Genomic DNA, 21,013 nt, shown 5'->3' with positions numbered 1-21,013 from the left:
GGAAGTGAACACTGCAAAAACTTAATCCACGGCCGACCAAACTCCTCCAGGCCAGGAGGGGCTCGGAACAGGCCCCCACATATTGTTGTTTTTTTCTTTTCTGGGTGTCTCTTCAGACACATTCAGCTGCTTGGTGCATACTGCTTTAGAGTTGCATTGTGTGAAATGAAGTGGCGTAAACTTGACAAGCAAACAATGGAGTGGTGATGAATGGAGGGTCATAGAAGGGAGTAGATTGAAGTGCAAAGAGTAGAGTGACGTAATGTGTCATAGAATACAGTGGAATATAATGAAGTGGTGTGCCTTGGCATGGCGTTGAATAGCATTGTGAGGAATGGAGTGGCATAGAGCAGAGTGGAGTAGAGAGGAGTGAGGTTGCATAGAATGGCATAGAGTAGCATGGAGTAAAGTAGTGTGGTGTAGAGTGGCATAGTGTGGTGTAGAGTGAAGTGGCATGGAATAGCATAGAGTCAGAGAACAGTGTGTCATGGAGAGGGGTGGCAAAGAATTAGGAGGAGTGGAGTCGGACTGCATGAAGTAGAGTGTTGTGGAGTTGAGTAGCATACAGTCGCGTTGCATGGAGTGACACTGTGGTGTAGAGAGGAGCAGAGAAAAAAGTGGCATAGAGTAGAAAGGCCTACAGGAGAGTAGTGTAGAGTGGCACAGCATAGAGTAGTGTGCAGTAGAGTGGCATAGAGTAGAGCGCATGTAGTGCCATTGAGTGATATTGTGTGAGATGGAGTGGAGTGGAGTACAGTGAAGTGGCATGGAATGAAGTAGTATAGAGTAGAGTCGGAGAGAGTAAAGTGGAGTGGCATAGAGTGAACTAGAGTAGAGCGTAGTGGGATAGAGTGGAGTAGCATGGAGTGGAATGGAGAGGCACAGAGTAGGGTAGAGTGCAAAAGTGTTGAATGGCATGGAGTTGAGTGGAGTGGCATAGAGTAGAGTGGCATTCTGTGGGGTGGATTAGAGTGGCATGGAGTGGCATACAGTAGAGTGGAATAGAGCTTAGTGGTGGAGAGTGCAGTGGCTTAAAGTGGAGTATAGTAGCATGGAGTAGAGTAGCGTAGAGTAGAGAGGGGTGCAACGGAGTAGAGTGGCATAGAGTTGAGTGGTGTACAGTGGCGTAGAGTAGAATGGGATAAAATAAAGTGGCGTACAGTAGACTGGAGTAGAGTAGCATAGAGTGGAGAGGCATAGAGTGGAGAGAAGTAAAGTAGATTGGAATTGTATAGAGTAGAGTTCAGTTGAGTATTCTAGAGTGATGTAGAGCAGAGTGGCATAGAGTCACATAAAGTTTCATTCTATGATGTAGGGTGGCGTAGAGAGGAATGAAGGGAAGTGGCATAGAGTGGAGTGGAGTGGAGTAGAGGGGCATAGCAGAGAGTGACAGGGTGGAGTGGCATAGAATGGAGTAGCATAAAGTGGTGTATAGTGGAGTGGCATAGATTAGAGTGGCATAGAGTGGAGTGATAGAGTGGAACAATGTAGATTAGAGTGGAGTAGAACTGAGTAGAGTGGAGTGGTATAGAGTTGCACAGTGTAGAGTACAGTGGCACTGAGGGGAGTAGAGTATAGTCATGTAGAGGAATACAGTGTGAGAAAGTAACTAAAGTGTCAATAGAGACGGCGTTTAGAGTGAAAAATAAGCTGTATGCTTGTCATGAATGTTGGAAAGCACATTGCACATCCAAGAATGATCCGAAAACACTTTTAAAATATAAAAAATAGCGTACTGTAGAAAGACGAAAAGAACACATGTTCTTGGTCCATCCTCGATGGAGGAATGAACACAAGAAAGGAAGATTCAGTCTATGGGAGCTAAGCAATCGAAATATTGCAAATGTGAGTGACATAGAAAACAATTAATGGTAAGTAAGCTATGGGCGTGTGGTAAGCCCACTGAATTCTAAACAATATGTCTCACAGCACATTCACTGTGTACGCAAGACATAAAAAGGTGTGACTAAGAGAATTCTGAGATTTAGAGCTTGACAGCAATTCACAACCCAACCAAACTGAGCCCTATATAATAATTTACAACAGAGCCAAAGTTCACCTTTTATACCCCCAATGGTGGAGGTAAGATATTCAGCAGACACGTGGTCTCCCAGTGCTAAAGGATTTTGGCTAGATATGAAGTGGGCGAAGTGCCCTGAAAACATTATAAAAGTAGGACACGTGCTATAAGCAGACATCACTTCCTTGGCAAGGCAGAAGAAAGGGCACTTCAGAGGGAAGAAATGAGAGGGCTGAGGAACAGACAGATAGCTCCCCTATGGGCAGAGGTGGCGGGAGCATGGAACACTCCTGACATGACTATGATGAGGATGCAGATGGGCCTCTTAACTTGCGGAGTTAGGAGCACGACAAACACACCTCTCCTAGACCTCCCTGGAAGATCATACACTGGGGAGGGTTCCCCTGGGTCCCTTCCCCCCCCCTGGCTGGGCCCCATACAGCTGTAGACACACTCACACGATGCGTAGTTAGGTCTCGGTTTCTGGGCAAGTTGTTAGGCTTGCTTGTTATTTGTTGTAATAAGAGATGATGAGTACCTGACGTGCCAGAGCTGGAAATGGTGGGAACCGACCACCCTGCTCCATGGGCATACAGCGCTAAACCGGAGACCCACAGGAGGCCCACACCACAGATCACAAGCCTGCTTACAGATTTATGCAAGGAACAGCCCTCAGCGTGGTGGTAACATAATATAATAGCAGTAATGGGTAACTGTTCAAAAGTTGTCATGGAAAGGAGATTCATACAGCTCTGCAACCTGTTACAATCCTATGAATAATATGTACCATCTGAAATACCAATAAATAAAAAAAATAAAAAATCTACTGCAAAACTTAGGGTAAGGCTGGTGTTGTAGTGGTAGATCTGAGGCCCTAGGAGAGCTGGAGACCCCACAGAGCTACAGCAGCTCAGAAGTCCACTTGGGCTTCATCAGGGACCCGTTTTGTGACTTGAAAACCCATTAATGCAACAATAAAGGGGTGAAGTAAATGTCATCAACATTCCATATACTGGTGTTCTTTGCAGTTTTTTTAATAAATAACAGCGCCTGGAAGCCCTTCTGACTGTGAAGGTTTGTTTAACAAATAGTGTTGTAACAACATAAAAGAGGGGGAACTGTAAGACAGTTGCACAGATAGAAGGACGGATAGAAGGTTAAACAGATCGTCATAAATAAGCCACATGCACCGATGCATCTGTACAGGTTTGTAGACAGAAAGGCAGGTATGTAGCTGTTAGTAAATCATGGATGAGATATAATCAGCGTCACAGAAACCGCTGTAAATCACACGCGCCTGCTTTTGAAATAACCACGCCACAAAGACCTTGGTAGTCAGCATGTAGGCTTTAAAGTGTTAACATAAACAGAGATGGGCAGAAATAGGCAGTAAGGCAGATACCCAGATTGAAATAGAAAGGTAAATAGAAAGCACATGTAGTAATAGACGTGGACCGATAAGTATATAGAGAAGCAGCTGTTGGTACGAAAATGGGATCACATATGATCAACTTTGTGTGGACTGTCAGGATTTGAAAACGGTTGCTTCATACCAAAAAAAACCATAGCGCCAAGATGTCCTCCTCAATGTCCCTATGAGCGTTATAGTGTTAACAAAGCATACAGCCAGGCATCAACACTCTGTTAGACAGGTTCACAGTCACGCACAGGTAGGTGAGCAGATAGATAAGCAGGCACACAGGCAAAAAGATAGATGGACAGATGAATGGATCAATGGATGGACGGATCTCTCTGTTAAACATGAGTCAAATGTAGGTATGGGCGTAACCAGTGTAACTCACTGCAGTGTAATTACGCGAAATTACAGAAACATTATGCGAGGTTGTACAGAATTACACAAGGCTATTTTCCTGGTGCAAAATACACGCTCAGATCCGAAAGGAACCTGATATACACTTTGCACAAGAAAATCGCTCTAAATGCAACAGAACTGGCACAACAGCCGCTGCTCGCGCTCTTTTCCTCCGCTCTTGGGTAGATGTCTTTCCCCACATTACTCCAAATTCCACAAAGGAGCGTAATTGTGTAATTCACGATTCGACCACGGCTAATAAACTTGGCTTAAGTTTTAAAACTTTCCCTCTAGCTGCCCGGTGATCCGTCGGGTGCGGGATGATGAAGCCAAACGCTGATTGGGTGAGTGCGCCTCTCAGTGTCCTTCTCCGTCGCCTCTTTCTTTCAGACCCTTGGGAGCTCAGTCTTACTTTCTATACAAATATTTATTTTTAGACCTTTTTTCTTCGCGGCCTGAATTGCTGCAAAAACTGATATTTGACTAGCAGGATCCCTTTCAACATTGAAAGCTACTCCGCGTCAGTACAGGAGCCTCGGCGCTGCAGGTACAGGAGACACAGACATCCATCCCTCTTGCTGACCGGGTCCCGTGAAACCAAACTGTAGCTCATACTTTTCACATCAGGACCGCCACAAACGTAAAAGCGCAGAAAGGTGAAATAAATAATAACATTGTTAACGCGTTCTTCAAAGACATTTAATTTCACCGTTGAAATTAGGTTCAAGCTCTTAACTCATGTAAATATTAAGAAGTGAGAATAAAAACGCTGCCCGACTGCCGTGACATTGCCACCCTCAATGCCGTGACTCGGATTCGAACCAAGGTTGCTGCGGCCACAACGCAGAGTACTAACCCCTATACGATCACAGCGAGCTACTTGGGCTCTGAAAAGACTACCCTGGTGTGGCTCTGATAGGCTTAAAAAAGGTCAAAGTGTCCGTGGAGATGATAGATTTAGCGTTTGTTTAAAACCAATCTTTTCAAGTTAGATCAGGGTCTTTTCTTTGAGTAGCAGATCACAGCAAATATTTACCTGTCTGCTTCCAGTGACAAGACTCCCCATAAACCAAGAAGCCCAGACTTCTTAACAAGATCCACCACTCTGCCCTGCAAGTCTCAAGTGTTCTATGAGTGCTGGGGTCGGGGAAGTGAACACTGCAAAAACTTAATCCACGGCCGACCAAACTCCTCCAGGCCAGGAGGGGCTCGGAACAGGCCCCCACATATTGTTGTTTTTTTCTTTTCTGGGTGTCTCTTCAGACACATTCAGCTGCTTGGTGCATACTGCTTTAGAGTTGCATTGTGTGGAATGAAGTGGCGTAAACTTGACTAGCAAACAATGGAGTGGTGATGAATGGAGGGTCATAGAAGGGAGTAGATTGAAGTGCAAAGAGTAGAGTGACGTAATGTGTCATAGAATACAGTGGAATATAATGAAGTGGTGTGCCTTGGCATGGCGTTGAATAGCATTGTGAGGAATGGAGTGGCATAGAGCAGAGTGGGGTAGAGAGGAGTGAGGTTGCATAGAATGGCATAGAGTAGCATAGAGTAAAGTAGTGTGGTGTAGAGTGGCATAGTGTGGTGTAGAATGAAGTGGCATGGAATGGCATAGAGTCAGAGAACAGTGTGTCATGGAGAGGGGTGGCAAAGAATTAGGAGGAGTGGAGTCGGACTGCATGAAGTAGAGTGTTGTGGAGTTGAGTAGCATAAAGTGGCGTTGCATGGAGTGACACTGTGGTGTAGAGAGGAGCAGAGAAAAAAGTGGCATAGAGTAGAAAGGCCTACAGGAGAGTAGTGTAGAGTGGCACAGCATAGAGTAGTGTGCAGTAGAGTGGCATAGAGTAGAGCGCATGTAGTGCCATTGAGTGATATTGTGTGAGATGGAGTGGAGTGGAGAACAGTGAAGTGGCATGGAATGAAGTAGTATAGAGTAGAGTGGGAGAGAGTAAAGTGGAGTGGCATAGAGTGAACTAGAGTAGAGCGTAGTGGGATAGAGTGGAGTAGCATGGAGTGGAATGGAGAGGCACAGAGTAGGGTAGAGTGCAAAAGTGTGGAATGGCATGGAGTTGAGTGGAGTGGCATAGAGTAGAGTGGCATTCTGTGGGGTGGATTAGAGTGGCATGGAGTGGCATACAGTAGAGTGGAATAGAGCTTAGTGGTGGAGAGTACAGTGGCTTAGAGTGGAGTATAGTAGCATGGAGAAGAGTAGCGTAGAGTAGAGAGGGGTGCAACGGAGTAGAGTGGCATAGAGTTGAGTGGTGTACAGTGGCGTAGAGTAGAATGGGATAAAATAAAGTGGCGTACAGTAGACTGGAGTAGAGTAGCATAGAGTGGAGAGGCATAGAGTGGAGAGGAGTAAAGTAGAGTGGAATTGTATAGAGTAGAGTTCAGTTGAGTATTCTAGAGTGATGTAGAGCAGAGTGGCATAGAGTCACATAAAGTGGCATTCTATGAAGTAGGGTGGCGTAGAGAGGAATGAAGGGAAGTGGCATAGAGTAGAGTGGAGTGGAGTGGAGTAGAGGGGCATAGCAGAGAGTGACAGGGTGGAGTGGCATAGAATGGAGTAGCATAAAGTGGAGTGAAGTGGCGTATAGTGGAGTGGCATAGATTAGAGTGGCATAGAGTGGAGTGATAGAGTGGAACAATGTAGATTAGAGTGGAGTAGAACTGAGTAGAGTGGAGTGGTATAGAGTTGCACAGTGTAGAGTGCAGTGGCACTGAGGGGAGTAGAGTATAGTCATGCAGAGGAATACAGTGTGAGAAAGTAACTAAAGTGTCAATAGAGACGGCGTTTAGGGTGAAAAATAAGCTGTATGCTTGTTATGAATGTTGGAAAGCACATTGCACATCCAAGAATGATAAGAAAACACTTTTAAAATATAAAAAATAGCGTACTGTAGAAAGACGAAAAGAACACATGTACTTGGTCCATCCTCCATGGAGGAATGAACACAAGAAAGGAAGATTCAGTCTATGGTAGCTAAGCAATCGAAATATTGCAAATGTGAGTGACATAGAAAACAATTAATGGTAAGTAAGCTATGGGCGTGTGGTAAGCCCACTGAATTCTAAACAATATGTCTCACAGCACATTCACTGTGTACGCAAGACATAAAAAGGTGTGACTAAGAGAATTCTGAGATTTAGAGCTTGACAGCAATTCACAACCCAACCAAATTGAGCCCTATATAATAATTTACAACAGAGCCAAAGTACACCTTTTATACCCCAATGGTGGAGGTAAGATATTCAGCAGACACGTGGTCTCCCAGTGCTAAAGGATTTTGGCTAGATATGAAGTGGGCGAAGTGCCCTGAAAACATTATAAAAGTAGGACACGTGCTATAAGCAGACATCACTTCCTTGGCAAGGCAGAAGAAAGGGCACTTCAGAGGGAAGAAATGAGAGGGCTGAGGAACAGACAGATAGCTCACCTATGGGCAGAGGTGGCGGGAGCATGGAACACTCCTGACATGACTATGATGACGATGCAGATGGGCCTACAAACACACCTCTCCTAGACCTCCCTGGAAGATCATACACTGGGGAGGGTTCCCCTGGGTCCCTTCCCCCCCCCCGGCTGGGCCCCATACAGCTGTAGACACACTCACACGATGCGTAGTTAGGTCTCGGTTTCTGGGCAAGTTGTTTGGCTTGCTTGTTATTTGTTGTAATAAGAGATGATGAGTACCTGACGTGCCAGAGCTGGAAATGGTGGGAACCGACCACCCTGCTCCATGGGCATACAGCACTGAACCGGAGACCCACAGGAGGCCCACACTACAGATCACAAGCCTGCTTACAGATTTATGCAAGGAACAGCCCTCAGCGTGGTGGTAACATAGTATAATAGCAGTAATGGGTAACTGTTCAAAAGTTGTCATGGAAAGGAGATTCATACAGCTCTGCAACCTGTTACAATCCTGTGAATAATATGTACCATCTGAAATACCAATAAATAAAAAAAAAAAAAAATCTACTGCACAACTTAGGGTAAGGCTGGTGTTGTAGTGGTAGATCTGAGGCCCTAGGAGAGCTGGAGACCCCACAGAGCTACAGCCGCTCAGAAGTCCACTTAGGCTTCATCAGGGACCCGTTTTGTGACTTGAAAACCCATTAATGCAACAATAAAGGGGTGAAGTAAATGTCATCAACATTGCATAAACTGGTGTTCTTTGCAGTTTTTTAAATAAATAACAGCGCCTGGAAGCCCTTCTGACTGTGAAGGTTTGTTTAACAAATAGTGTTGTAACAACATAAAAGAGGGGGGAACAGTAAGACAGTTGCACAGATAGAAGGACGGATAGAAGGTTAAACAGATCGTCATAAATAAGCCACATGCACCGATGCATCTGTACAGGTTTGTAGACAGAAAGGCAGGTATGTAGCTGTTAGTAAATCATAGATGAGATATAATCAGCTTCACAGAAACCGCTGTAAATCACACGCGCCTGCTTTAGAAAGAACCACGCCACAAAGACCTTGGTAGTCAGCATGTAGGCTTTAAAGTGTTAACATAAACAGAGATGGGCAGAAATAGGCAGTAAGGCAGATACCCAGATTGAAATAGAAAGTAAATAGAAAGCACATGTAGTAATAGACGTGGACCGATAAGTATATAGAGAAGCAGCTGTTGGTACGAAAATGGGATCACATATGATCAACTTTGTGTGGACTGTCAGGATTTGAAAACGGTTGCTTCATACCAAAAAAAACCATAGCGCCAAGATGTCTTCCTCTATGTCCCTATGAGCGTTATAGTGTTAACAAAGCATACAGCCAGGCATCAACACTCTGTTAGACAGGTTCACAGTCACGCACAGGTAGGTGAGCAGATAGATAAGCAGGCACACAGGCAGAAATATGGATGGACAGATGAATGGATCAATGGATGGACGGACCTCTCTGTTAAACATGAGTCAAATGTAGGGATGGGCGTAACCAGTGTAACTCACTGCAGTGTAATTACGCGAAATTACAGCAACATTATGCGAGGTTGTACAGAATTACACAAGGCTATTTTCCTGGTGCAAAATACACGCTCAGATCCGAAAGGAACCTGATATACACTTTGCACAAGAAAATCGCTCTAAATGCAACAGAACTGGCACAACAGCCGCTGCGCGCGCTCTTTTCCTCCGCTCTTGGGTAGATGTCTTTCCCCACATTACTCCAAATTCCACAAAGGAGCGTAATTGTGTAATTCACGATTCGACCACGACTAATAAACTTGGCTTAAGTTTTAAAACTTTCCCTCTAGCTGCCCGGTGATCCGTCAGGTGCGGGATGATGAAGCCAAACGCTGATTGGGTGAGTGCGCCTCTCAGTGTCCTTCTCCGTCGCCTCTTTCTTTCAGACCCTTGGGAGCTCAGTCTTACTTTCTATACAAATATATATTTTTAGACCTTTTTTCTTCGCGGCCTGAATTGCTGCAAAAAATGATATTTGACTAGCAGGATCCCTTTCAACATTGAAAGCTACTCCGCAGCAGTACAGGAGCCTCGGCGCTGCAGGTACAGGAGACACAGACATCCATCCCTCTTGCTGACCGGGTCCCGTGAAACCAAACTGTAGCTCATACTTTTCACATCAGCACCGCCACAAACGTAAAAGCGCAGAAAGGTGAAATAAATAATAACATTGTTAACGCGTTCTTCAAAGACATTTAATTTCACCGTTGAAATTAGGTTCAAGCTCTTAACTCATGTATATATAAAGAAGTGAGAATAAAAATGCTGTCCAACTGCCATGACATTGCCACCCGCAATGCCGTGACTCGGATTCGAACCGAGGTTGCTGCGGCCACAACGCAGAGTACTAATCACTATACGATCACGGCGAGCTACTTGGGCTCTGAAAAGACTACCCTGGTGTGGCTCTGATAGGCTTAAAAAAGGTCAAAGTGTCCGTGGAGATGATAGATTTAGCGTTTGTTTAAAACCAATCTTTTCAAGTTAGATCAGGGTCTTTTCTTTGAGTAGCAGATCACAGCAAATATTTACCTCTCTGCTTCCAGTGACAAGACTCCCCATAAACCAAGAAGCCCAGACTTCTTAACAAGATCCACCACTCTGCCCTGCAAGTCTCAAGTGTTCTATGAGTGCTGGGGTCGAGGAAGTGAACACTGCAAAAACTTAATCCACGGCCGACCAAACGCCTCCAGGCCAGGAGGGGCTCGGAACAGGCCCCCACATATTGTTGTTTTTTTCTTTTCTGGGTGTCTCTTCAGACACATTCAGCTGCTTGGTTCATACTGCTTTAGAGTTGCATTGTGTGGAATGCAGTGGCGTAAACTTGACTAGCAAACAATGGAGTGGTGATGAATGGAGGGTCATAGAAGGGAGTAGATTGAAGTGCAAAGAGTAGAGTGACGTAATGTGTCATAGAATACAGTGGAATATAATGAAGTGGTGTGCCTTGGCATGGCGTTGAATAGCATTGAGAGGAATGGAGTGGCATAGAGCAGAGTGGGGTAGAGAGGAGTGAGGTTGCATAGAATGGCATAGAGTAGCATAGAGTAAAGTAGTGTGGTGTAGAGTGGCATAGTGTGGTGTAGAATGAAGTGGCATGGAATGGCATAGAGTCAGAGAACAGTGTGTCATGGAGAGGGGTGGCAAAGAATTAGGAGGAGTGGAGTCGGACTGCATGAAGTAGAGTGTTGTGGAGTTGAGTAGCATAAAGTGGCGTTGCATGGAGTGACACTGTGGTGTAGAGAGGAGCAGAGAAAAAAGTGGCATAGAGTAGAAAGGCCTACAGGAGAGTAGTGTAGAGTGGCACAGCATAGAGTAGTGTGCAGTAGAGTGGCATAGAGTAGAGCGCATGTAGTGCCATTGAGTGATATTGTGTGAGATGGAGTGGAGTGGAGTACAGTGAAGTGGCATGGAATGAAGTAGTATAGAGTAGAGTGGGAGAGAGTAAAGTGGAGTGGCATAGAGTGAACTAGAGTAGAGCGTAGTGGGATAGAGTGGAGTAGCATGGAGTGGAATGGAGAGGCACAGAGTAGGGTAGAGTGCAAAAGTGTGGAATGGCATGGAGTTGAGTGGAGTGGCATAGAGTAGAGTGGCATTCTGTGGGGTGGATTAGAGTGGCATGGAGTGGCATACAGTAGAGTGGAATAGAGCTTAGTGGTGGAGAGTACAGTGGCTTAGAGTGGAGTATAGTAGCATGGAGTAGAGTAGCGTAGAGTAGAGAGGGGTGCAACGGAGTAGAGTGGCATAGAGTTGAGTGGTGTACAGTGGCGTAGAGTAGAATGGGATAAAATAAAGTGGCGTACAGTAGACTGGAGTAGAGTAGCATAGAGTGGAGAGGCATAGAGTGGAGAGGAGTAAAGTAGAGTGGAATTGTATAGAGTAGAGTTCAGTTGAGTATTCTAGAGTGATGTAGAGCAGAGTGGCATAGAGTCACATAAAGTGGCATTCTATGAAGTAGGGTGGCGTAGAGAGGAATGAAGGGAAGTGGCATAGAGTAGAGTGGAGTGGAGTGGAGTAGAGGGGCATAGCAGAGAGTGACAGGGTGGAGTGGCATAGAATGGAGTAGCATAAAGTGGAGTGAAGTGGCGTATAGTGGAGTGGCATAGATTAGAGTGGCATAGAGTGGAGTGATAGAGTGGAACAATGTAGATTAGAGTGGAGTAGAACTGAGTAGAGTGGAGTGGTATAGAGTTGCACAGTGTAGAGTGCAGTGGCACTGAGGGGAGTAGAGTATAGTCATGCAGAGGAATACAGTGTGAGAAAGTAACTAAAGTGTCAATAGAGACGGCGTTTAGGGTGAAAAATAAGCTGTATGCTTGTCATGAATGTTGGAAAGCACATTGCACATCCAAGAATGATAAGAAAACACTTTTAAAATATAAAAAATAGCGTACTGTAGAAAGACGAAAAGAACACATGTACTTGGTCCATCCTCCATGGAGGAATGAACACAAGAAAGGAAGATTCAGTCTATGGGAGCTAAGCAATCGAAATATTGCAAATGTGAGTGACATAGAAAACAATTAATGGTAAGTAAGCTATGGGCGTGTGGTAAGCCCACTGAATTCTAAACAATATGTCTCACAGCACATTCACTGTGTACGCAAGACATAAAAAGGTGTGACTAAGAGAATTCTGAGATTTAGAGCTTGACAGCAATTCACAACCCAACCAAATTGAGCCCTATATAATAATTTACAACAGAGCCAAAGTACACCTTTTATACCCCCAATGGTGGAGGTAAGATATTCAGCAGACACGTGGTCTCCCAGTGCTAAAGGATTTTGGCTAGATATGAAGTGGGCGAAGTGCCCTGAAAACATTATAAAAGTAGGACACGTGCTATAAGCAGACATCACTTCCTTGGCAAGGCAGAAGAAAGGGCACTTCAGAGGGAAGAAATGAGAGGGCTGAGGAACAGACAGATAGCTCACCTATGGGCAGAGGTGGCGGGAGCATGGAACACTCCTGACATGACTATGATGACGATGCAGATGGGCCTCTTAACTTGCGGAGTTAGGAGCACGACAAACACACCTCTCCTAGACCTCCCTGGAAGATCATACACTGGGGAGGGTTCCCCTGGGTCCCTTCCCCCCCCCCGGCTGGGCCCCATACAGCTGTAGACACACTCACACGATGCGTAGTTAGGTCTCGGTTTCTGGGCAAGTTGTTTGGCTTGCTTGTTATTTGTTGTAATAAGAGATGATGAGTACCTGACGTGCCAGAGCTGGAAATGGTGGGAACCGACCACCCTGCTCCATGGGCATACAGCACTGAACCGGAGACCCACAGGAGGCCCACACTACAGATCACAAGCCTGCTTACAGATTTATGCAAGGAACAGCCCTCAGCGTGGTGGTAACATAGTATAATAGCAGTAATGGGTAACTGTTCAAAAGTTGTCATGGAAAGGAGATTCATACAGCTCTGCAACCTGTTACAATCCTGTGAATAATATGTACCATCTGAAATACCAATAAATAAAAAAAATAAAAAATCTACTGCACAACTTAGGGTAAGGCTGGTGTTGTAGTGGTAGATCTGAGGCCCTAGGAGAGCTGGAGACCCCACAGAGCTACAGCCGCTCAGAAGTCCACTTAGGCTTCATCAGGGACCCGTTTTGTGACTTGAAAACCCATTAATGCAACAATAAAGGGGTGAAGTAAATGTCATCAACATTGCATAAACTGGTGTTCTTTGCAGTTTTTTAAATAAATAACAGCGCCTGGAAGCCCTTCTGACTGTGAAGGTTTGTTTAACAAATAGTGTTGTAACAACATAAAAGAGGGGGGAACAGTAAGACAGTTGCACAGATAGAAGGACGGATAGAAGGTTAAACAGATCGTCATAAATAAGCCACATGCACCGATGCATCTGTACAGGTTTGTAGACAGAAAGGCAGGTATGTAGCTGTTAGTAAATCATAGATGAGATATAATCAGCTTCACAGAAACCGCTGTAAATCACACGCGCCTGCTTTAGAAAGAACCACGCCACAAAGACCTTGGTAGTCAGCATGTAGGCTTTAAAGTGTTAACATAAACAGAGATGGGCAGAAATAGGCAGTAAGGCAGATACCCAGATTGAAATAGAAAGTAAATAGAAAGCACATGTAGTAATAGACGTGGACCGATAAGTATATAGAGAAGCAGCTGTTGGTACGAAAATGGGATCACATATGATCAACTTTGTGTGGACTGTCAGGATTTGAAAACGGTTGCTTCATACCAAAAAAAAACATAGCGCCAAGATGTCCTCCTCTATGTCCCTATGAGCGTTATAGTGTTAACAAAGCATACAGCCAGGCATCAACACTCTGTTAGACAGGTTCACAGTCACGCACAGGTAGGTGAGCAGATAGATAAGCAGGCACACAGGCAGAAATATGGATGGACAGATGAATGGATCAATGGATGGACGGACCTCTGTGTTAAACATGAGTCAAATGTAGGGATGGGCGTAACCAGTGTAACTCACTGCAGTGTAATTACGCGAAATTACAGCAACATTATGCGAGGTTGTACAGAATTACACAAGGCTATTTTCCTGGTGCAAAATACACGCTCAGATCCGAAAGGAACCTGATATACACTTTGCACAAGAAAATCGCTCTAAATGCAACAGAACTGGCACAACAGCCGCTGCGCGCGCTCTTTTCCTCCGCTCTTGGGTAGATGTCTTTCCCCACATTACTGCAAATTCCACAAAGGAGCGTAATTGTGTAATTCACGATTCGACCACGACTAATAAACTTGGCTTAAGTTTTAAAACTTTCCCTCTAGCTGCCCGGTGATCCGTCAGGTGCGGGATGATGAAGCCAAACGCTGATTGGGTGAGCGCGCCTCTCAGTGTCCTTCTCCGTCGCCTCTTTCTTTCAGACCCTTGGGAGCTCAGTCTTACTTTCTATACAAATATATATTTTTAGACCTTTTTTCTTCGCGGCCTGAATTGCTGCAAAAACTGATATTTGACTAGCAGGATCCCTTTCAACATTGAAAGCTACTCCGCAGCAGTACAGGAGCCTCGGCGCTGCAGGTACAGGAGACACAGACATCCATCCCTCTTGCTGACCGGGTCCCGTGAAACCAAACTGTAGCTCATACTTTTCACATCAGCACCGCCACAAACGTAAAAGCGCAGAAAGGTGAAATAAATAATAACATTGTTAACGCGTTCTTCAAAGACATTTAATTTCACCGTTGAAATTAGGTTCAAGCTCTTAACTCATGTATATATAAAGAAGTGAGAATAAAAATGCAGTCCAACTGCCATGACATTGCCACCCGCAATGCCGTGACTCGGATTCGAACCGAGGTTGCTGCGGCCACAACGCAGAGTACTAATCACTATACGATCACGGCGAGCTACTTGGGCTCTGAAAAGACTTCTCTGGTGTGGCTCTGATAGGCTTAAAAAAGGTCACAGTGTCTGTGGAGTGTATAGATTTAGCGTTTGTTTAAAACCCATCTTTTCAAGTTAGATCAGGGTCTTTTCTTTGAGTAGCAGATCACAGCAAATATTTACCTCTCTGCTTCCAGTGACAAGACTCCCCATAAACCAAGAAGCCCAGACTTCTTAACAAGATCCACCACTCTGCCCTGCAAGTCTCAAGTGTTCTATGAGCGCTGGGGTCGGGGAAGTGAACACTGCAAAAACTTAATCCACGGCCGACCAAACTCCTCCAGGCCAGGAGGGGCTCGGAAGAGGCCCCCACATATTGTTGTTTTTTTCTTTTCTGGGTGTCTCTTCAGACACATTCAGCTGCTTGGTGCATACTGCTTTAGAGTTGCATTGTGTGGAATGAAGTGGCGTAAACTTGACTAGCAAACAATGGAGTGGTGATGAATGGAGGGTCATAGAAGGGAGTAGATTGAAGTGCAAAGAGTAGAGTGACGTAATGTGTCATAGAATACAGTGGAATATAATGAAGTGGTGTGCCTTGGCATGGCGTTGAATAGCATTGTGAGCAATGGAGTGGCATAGAGCAGAGTGGGGTAGAGAGGAGTGAGGTTGCATAGAATGGCATAGAGTAGCATAGAGTAAAGTAGTGTGGTGTAGAGTGGCATAGTGTGGTGTAGAGTGAAGTGGCATGGAATGGCATAGAGTCAGAGAACAGTGTGTCATGGAGAGGGGTGGCAAAGAATTAGGAGGAGTGGAGTCGGACTGCATGAAGTAGAGTGTTGTGGAGTTGAGTAGCATACAGTTGCGTTGCATGGAGTGACACTGTAGTGTAGAGAGGAGCAGAGAAAAAAGTGGCATAGAGTAGAAAGGCCTACAGGAGAGTAGTGTAGAGTGGCACAGCATAGAGTAGTGTGCAGTAGAGTGGCATAGAGTAGAGCGCATGTAGTGCCATTGAGTGATACTGTGTGAGATGGAGTGGAGTGGAGTACAGTGAAGTGGCATGGAATGAAGTAGTATAGAGTAGAGTGGGAGAGAGTAAAGTGGAGTGGCATAGAGTGAACTAGAGTAGAGCGTAGTGGCATAGAGTGGAGTGGCATGGAGTGGAATGGAGAGGCACAGAGTAGGGTAGAGTGCAAAAGTGTGGAATGGCATGGAGTTGAGTGGACTGGCATAGAGTAGAGTGGCATTCTGTGGAGTGGATTAGAGTGGCAAGGAGTGGCATACAGTAGAGTGGAATAGAGCTTAGTGGTGGAGAGTACAGTGGCTTAGAGTGGAGTATAGTAGCATGGAGTAGAGTAGCGTAGAGTAGAGAGGGGTGCAACGGAGTAGAGTGGCATAGAGTTGAGTGGTGTACAGTGGCGTAGAGTAGAATGGGATAAAATAAAGTGGCGTACAGTAGACTGGAGTAGGGTAGCATAGAGTGGAGAGGCATAGAGTGGAGAGGAGTAAAGTAGAGTGGAATTGTATAGAGTAGAGTTCAGTTGAGTATTCTAGAGTGATGTAGAGCAGAGTGGCATAGAGTCACATAAAGTGGCATTCTATGAAGTAGGGTGGCGTAGAGAGGAATGAAGGGAAGTGGCATAGAGTAGAGTGGAGTGGAGTGGAGTAGAGGGGCATAGCAGAGAGTGACAGGGTGGAGTGGCATAGAATGGAGTAGCATAAAGTGGAGTGAAGTGGCGTATAGTGGAGTGGCATAGATTAGAGTGGCATAGAGTGGAGTGATAGAGTGGAACAATGTAGATTAGAGTGGAGTAGAACTGAGTAGAGTGGAGTGGTATAGAGTTGCACAGTGTAGAGTACAGTGGCACTGAGGGGAGAAGAGTATAGTCATGTAGAGGAATACAGTGTGAGAAAGTAACTAAAGTGTCAATAGAGATGGCGTTTAGGGTGAAAAATAAGCTGTATGCTTGTCATGAATGTTGGAAAGCACATTGCACATCCAAGAATGATACGAAAACACTTTTAAAATATAAAAAAATAGCGTACTGTAGAAAGACGAAAAGAACACATGTACTTGGTCCATCCTCCATGGAGGAATGAACACAAGAAAGGAAGATTCAGTCTATGGGAGCTAAGCAATCGAAATATTGCAAATGTGAGTGACATAGAAAACAATTAATGGTAAGTAAGCTATGGGCGTGTGGTAAGCCCACTGAATTCTAAACAATATGTCTCACAGCACATTCACTGTGTACGCAAGACATAAAAAGGTGTGACTAAGAGAATTCTGAGATTTAGAGCTTGACAGCAATTCACAACCCAACCAAACTGAGCCCTATATAATAATTTACAACAGAGCCAAAGTACACCTTTTACACCCCCAATGGTGGAGGTAAGATATTCAGCAGACACGTGGTCTCCCAGTGCTAAAGGATTTTGGCTAGATATGAAGTGGGCGAAGTGCCCTGAAAACATTATAAAAGTAGGACACGTGCTATAAGCAGACATCACTTCCTTGGCAAGGCAGAAGAAAGGGCACTTCAGAGGGAAGAAATGAGAGGGCTGAGGAACAGACAGATAGCTCCCCTATGGGCAGAGGTGGCGGGAGCATGGAACACTCCTGACATGACTATGATGACGATGCAGACGGGCCTCTTAACTTGCGGAGTTAGGAGCACGACAAACACACCTCTCCTAGACCTCCCTGGAAGATCATACACTGGGGAGGGTTCCCCTGGGTCCCTTCCCCCCCCCCGGCTGGGCCCCACCATACAGCTGTAGACACACTCACACGATGCGTAGTTAGGTCTCGGTTTCTGGGCAAGTTGTTTGGCTTGCTTGTTATTTGTTGTAATAAGAGATGATGAGCACCTGACGTGCCAGAGCTGGAAATGGTGGGAACCGACCACCCTGCTCCATGGGCATACAGCGCTGAAGCGGAGACCCACAGGAGGCCCACACCACAGATCACAAGCCTGCTTACAGATTTATGCAAGGAACAGCCCTCAGCGTGGTGGTAACATAATATAATAGCAGTAATGGGTAACTGTTCAAAAGTTGTCATGGAAAGGAGATTCATACAGCTCTGCAACCTGTTACAATCCTGTGAATAATATGTACCATCTGAAATACCAATAAATAAAAAAAATAAAAAATCTACTGCACAACTTAGGGTAAGGCTGGTGTTGTAGTGGTAGATCTGAGGCCCTAGTAGAGCTGGAGACCCCACAGAGCTACAGCAGCTCAGAAGTCCACTTGGGCTTCATCAGGGACCCGTTTTGTGACTTGAAAACCCATTAATGCAACAATAAAGGGGTGAAGTAAATGTCATCAACATTGCATAAACTGGTGTTCTTTGCAGTTTTTTTAATAAATAACAGCGCCTGGAAGCCCTTCAGACTGTGAAGGTTTCTTTAACAAATAGTGTTGTAACAACATAAAAGAGGGGGAACTGTAAGACAGTTGCACAGATAGAAGGACGGATAGAAGGTTAAACAGATCGTCATAAATAAGCCACATGCACCGATGCATCTGTACAGGTTTGTAGACAGAAAGGCAGGTATGTAGCTGTTGGTAAATCGTGGATGAGATATAATCAGCGTCACAGAAACCGCTGTAAATCACACGCGCCTGCTTTAGAAAGAACCACGCCACAAAGACCTTGGTAGTCAGCATGTAGGCTTTAAAGTGTTAACATAAACAGAGATGGGCCGAAATAGGCAGTAAGGCAGATACCTAGATTGAAATAGAAAGGTAAATAGAAAGCACATGTAGTAATAGACGTGGACCGATAAGTATATAGAGAAGCAGCTGTTGGTACGAAAATGGGATCACATATGATCAACTTTGTGTGGACTGTCAGGATTTGAAAACGGTTGCTTCATACCAAAAAAAACCATAGCTCCAAGATGTCCTCCTCAATGTCCCTATGAGCGTTATAGTGTTAACAAAGCATACAGCCAGGCATCAACACTCTGTTAGACAGGTTCACAGTCACGCACAGGTAGGTGAGCAGATAGATAAGCAGGCACACAGGCAAAAAGATGGATGGACAGATGAATGGATCAATAGATGGACGGACCTCTCTGTTAAACATGAGTCAAATGTAGGGATGGGCGTAACCAGTGTAACTCACTGCAGTGTAATTATGCGAAATTACAGCAACATTATGCGAGGTTGTACAGAATTACACAAGGCTATTTTTCTGGTGCAAAATACACGCTCAGATCCGAAAGGAACCTGATATACACTTTGCACAAGAAAATAGCTCTAAATGCAACAGAACTGGCACAACAGCCGCTGCTCGCGCTCTTTTCCTCCGCTCTTGGGTAGATGTCTTTCCCCACATTACTCCAAATTCCACAAAGGAGCGTAATTGTGTAATTCACGATTCGACCACGACTAATAAACTTGGCTTAAGTTTTAAAACTTTCCCTCTAGCTGCCCGGTGATCCGTCGGGTGCGGGATGATGAAGCCAAACGCTGATTGGGTGAGCGCGCCTCTCAGTGTCCTTCTCCGTCGCCTCTTTCTTTCAGACCCTTGGGAGCTCAGTCTTACTTTCTATACAAATATTTATTTTTAGACCTTTTTTCTTCGCGGCCTGAATTGCTGCAAAAACTGATATTTGACTAGCATGATCCCTTTCAACATTGAAAGCTACTCCGCGTCAGTACAGGAGCCTCGGCGCTGCAGGTACAGGAGACACAGACATCCATCCCTCTTGCTGACCGGGTCCCGTGAAACCAAACTGTAGCTCATACTTTTCACATCAGGACCGCCACAAACGTAAAAGCGCAGAAAGGTGAAATAAATAATAACATTGTTAACGCGTTCTTCAAAGACATTTAATTTCACCGTTGAAATTAGGTTCAAGCTCTTAACTCATGTAAATATTAAGAAGTGAAAATAAAAATGCTGCACAACTGCCGTGACATTGCCACCCGCAATGCCGTGACTCGGATTCGAACCAAGGTTGCTGCGGCCACAACGCAGAGTACTAACCACTATACGATCACGGCGAGCTACTTGGGCTCTGAAAAGACTACCCTGGTGTGGCTCTGATAGGCTGAAAAAAGGTCACATTGTCCGTGGAGTGGATAGATTTAGCGTTTGTTTAAAACCCATCTTTTCAAGTTATATCAGGGTCTTTTCTTTGAGTAGCAGATCACAGCAAATATTTACCTCTCTGCTTCCAGTGACAAGACTCCCCATAAACCAAGAAGCTCAGACTTCTTAACAAGATCCACCACTCTGCTCTGCAAGTCTCAAGTGTTCTATGAGTGCTGGGGTCGGGGAAGTGAACACTGCAAAAACTTAATCCACGGCCGACCAAACTCCTCCAGGCCAGGAGGGGCTCGGAACAGGCCCCCACATATTGTTGTTTTTTTCTTTTCTGGGTGTCTCTTCAGACACATTCAGCTGCTTGGTGCATACTGCTTTAGAGTTGCATTGTATGGAATGAAGTGGCGTAAACTTGACTAGCAAACAATGGAGTGGTGATGAATGGAGGGTCATAGAAGGGAGTAGATTGAAGTGCAAAGAGTAGAGCGACGTAATGTGTCAAAGAATACAGTGTAATATAATGAAGTGGTGTGCCTTGGCATGGCGTTGAATAGCATTGTGAGGAATGGAGTGGCATAGAGCAGAGTGGGGTAGAGAGGAGTGAGGTTGCATAGAATGGCATAGAGTAGCATAGAGTAAAGTAGTGTGGTGTAGAGTGGCATAGTGTGGTGTAGAGTGAAGTGGCATGGAATGGCATAGAGTCAGAGAACAGTGTGTCATGGAGAGGGGTGGCAAAGAATTAGGAGGAGTGGAGTCGGACTGCATGAAGTAGAGTATTGTGTAGTTGAGTAGCATACAGTCGCGTAGCATGGAGTGACACTGTGGTGTAGAGAGGAGCAGAGTAAAAAGTGGCATAGAGTAGAAAGGCCTACAGGAGAGTAGTGTAGAGTGGCACAGCATAGAGTAGTGTGCAGTAGAATGGCATAGAGTAGAGCGCATGTAGTGCCATTGAGTGATATTGTGTGAGATGGAGTTGAGTGGAGTACAGTGAAGTGGCATGGAATGATGTAGTATAGAGTAGAGTGGGAGAGAGTAAAGTGGAGTGGCATAGAGTGAACTAGAGTAGAGCGTAGTGGGATAGAGTGGAGTGGCATGGAGTGGAATGGAGAGGCACAGAGTAGGGTAGAGTGCAAAAGTGTGGAATGGCATGGAGTTGAGTGGAGTGGCATAGAGTAGAGTGGCATTCTGTGGGGTGGATTAGAGTGGCATGGAGTGGCATACAGTAGAGTGGAATAGAGCTTAGTGGTGGAGATTACAGTGGCTTAGAGTGGAGTATAGTAGCATGGAGTAGAGTAGCGTAG

The 21,013-nt window shown here is 45.1% G+C and overlaps 1 non-coding gene across 1 annotated transcript; it reads right to left on the bottom strand.

Annotated features, from left to right (window-relative positions):
- Nucleotides 1–19,597: 19,597 nt before the first annotated feature.
- On the bottom strand, nucleotides 19,598–19,669 carry TRNAH-GUG (transfer RNA histidin (anticodon GUG)). The gene has a single exon. It is a non-coding gene; the product is annotated as a tRNA-His (tRNA).
- Nucleotides 19,670–21,013: the final 1,344 nt, after the last annotated feature.

This window comes from Pleurodeles waltl, chromosome 12 (genome assembly GCF_031143425.1).
Source record: "Pleurodeles waltl isolate 20211129_DDA chromosome 12, aPleWal1.hap1.20221129, whole genome shotgun sequence".
NCBI classification, from domain to species: domain Eukaryota; kingdom Metazoa; phylum Chordata; class Amphibia; order Caudata; family Salamandridae; genus Pleurodeles; species Pleurodeles waltl.
This window is presented reverse-complemented; position numbering and strand designations above follow the sequence as displayed.